The sequence below is a fragment of the Engraulis encrasicolus genome, chromosome 2 (genome assembly GCF_034702125.1).
Source record: "Engraulis encrasicolus isolate BLACKSEA-1 chromosome 2, IST_EnEncr_1.0, whole genome shotgun sequence".
Classification (NCBI taxonomy): domain Eukaryota; kingdom Metazoa; phylum Chordata; class Actinopteri; order Clupeiformes; family Engraulidae; genus Engraulis; species Engraulis encrasicolus.
The window spans coordinates 6,344,040-6,346,539 of NC_085858.1; the positions used below are offsets into that span (position 1 = coordinate 6,344,040).

The 2,500-nt window shown below is 40.4% G+C and overlaps 1 protein-coding gene across 1 annotated transcript in view; it reads left to right on the forward strand.

Moving 5' to 3' along the window:
- The window catches only part of plxnd1 (plexin D1), a 132,333-nt gene that overhangs the window by 24,799 nt on the left and 105,034 nt on the right, over nucleotides 1–2,500 (forward strand). The window lies entirely within an intron of this gene.

The window sequence follows — 2,500 nt, forward strand, 5'->3', positions numbered from 1 at the left end:
CACAATAACGAATGGACGCCACGGACACGGGCATTCACGGGCAAAGATGTGATGTTAAAATCTAACCTCAGACAATAAGTCGATGAATGCAGTGCTAAGGAAAAAGTGCTCAACCAAAATACGAAAAGTTCCCTTGAACTCCCACTAATCTCCTAAAGGGCCGTGGCATTGTAGAACCTTACATCACTAATTCCAGAAGAAACTCTTTATAAGCCATGTCTTCTTTATCATCCTAGCATAGTCTTATAATATATTTCATTTAAAAGTTTTATTCTTTACTGACATGTTTTGACAGTGTAACTTCCATTTTCATTCATAGAGGGTCAAATGGATGTTGATGCGTGACGTGTTTGCAAAATCAGCTGATGCTGTGGGGGTGTGCTCTCTCCCTGTCAATATTGACAGGTTGGTCACACCTCCTGCTGTTAGAGTTGTCCCCTCAGGATGGTGCTCCAGGTGTGCTAGCATAGCATTTAATAGAGGTAATAACCCGTCCTACAGATGTGTCATCTTAAGCACAACATCCATCTGATGTACAATCCTAAAGAAGTGTAAACCCTAATGGAGGTGCTACTTTAGCGTAATATTTTTCAGTTTATTTGTGCTTGCTTTGTTACATTTAAATCCTTCCCTGTGGCCTGCTTTCAAATGTGGTAGAGTGAGACATTTTCAGGAAATCACCTGATCAGACATGGGTAATAAAAACACATCTGTCCCCCTATGGTAACATGAAATACTAGGTGCTTACACACTGTTCCTAATTGTAACCATATGGCTCAATGTAAGTGCTTTATGTTACATTTTGCACTTGCATTTAAGGGTCATGGTGACATCTATTAGCACAAATAAACCCAGATCTGTATTTTACTATTCTAGCAATCATATTTTTCAATCTCTAGCATTCTAACAATCATAATCTTTTTAAAAATGCAGCGCTGTACCTAGAAAGATCACCAAGGTACAACAAAGCATGTCCCAGCTGTCTGATTTATGCATATTGCAACGGATAGGATCAAAGCTGTTAATTAATTTCATCACCAGCCAAAATGGCTAGATGTTAATCTTACTAGCCAGACACACACTCACCAATAGGTCAAAGTGGCTAGTAAGTTTTATTTTCTACCAGCTAAACTGATTTTTAGATGCGTCCCACGCATCTCTATAAGAGGCTTTGGTGTCCGTCCGTCCGTCCGTCCGCCGTCCGTCCGTCCGTCCGTCCGCCCTCCCGTGATGCGTTTCTGAATTGTGATTCCCTCTTGTGATTCCCTCTTGTGTCCACAAGGTGGCAGTCGCTCAGTTTTGGCCTGGAGCTCATGCGTGCAAACCAAAACGTCTACCATAATGGTTAGCAAACCGGCTACGCAGCTGATTGATTGCATTATCTGACACAACTGCAGAAGCACAGAAGTCTGTATGCATATTCCATCCATGTGTGCCATGAAATAGGAAGGCATGAGACATTTGCAGATAGCGTTTCCTATGTACACATCTATGGCCAAGAGACCGTGCTCTTTGCCAGTGAGAAAAACATGGCGGCACTTCCTGTTGATTTTCACATGAAAGTTTTGCTTAATTTAAAGTCCCTAAGCGACTATAAATGTTGTGGCTTCCATATATTGATGTAAAAGTGCCCCACGAAGTAATGAAGCACAACAAAGTTACTCCACATTACCATTTGACCACTCGTTTTTCTATGCTAACAGGGTAGCTAATGTAGCATTGTAAATGATCCAGGGAGAAAGGGGGAAATGTTGTGATTTCAGTCCGCCTGAGGCAACGATTTTCGTGGGGAAGATGACCTGCATCTCGGTGGCATTGAACCACGCCCCCGTGCCTTATTTGGCTCGCTCAGCACGTGCGTCCTCAGTCCAATAGCAATGCTTTATTTTCCCCAGACGTTTAATCGCATTTAAGTGAAAGTGCCATGTATACACATCGCAAAATAACTCTTAATCCGATCTATTTAAATCGCATTTATTAAATCGGACTTAAAAACATCATGTACACGTAGCCAATGTCTCATTGATTAGTTTATGGAACTTACGGTTTGTCTGTTACGGTCCACGAAGACAATATCCACGTGAAAACGCAAACGCCTGCAAACCACTGTTTTGACAGAAAGACAGTTCACCTGTCGCCTACTCTGTTTTCTTCCCAAAGCGGCATTTAAAAGTATTCCATGAAATCCAACATCAACGTCACTTCTAATAGCCTAGGTGACAGCATCATGCACACACATGAAATAACACTTCAGTGAGGGGGGGACATCACTGCTCTCATATTAAAGTGAAAAGAGAATTTCACATTTTAGTTTATTTAATGTAGGCCTATGCAAAATTGCAAATAGCCTATTCATTGAAATCTGTCCAGAAAGGGTTGTAATGTTTGCCTGTTTTTTATGTTTGTAATTATTATTATTTTTTAATAAAAAATCGTGATTAAAAAAATAAAAATTAGAGATTTTATGTTAAAAAAAAATGTGATATGGGATGGACCGATG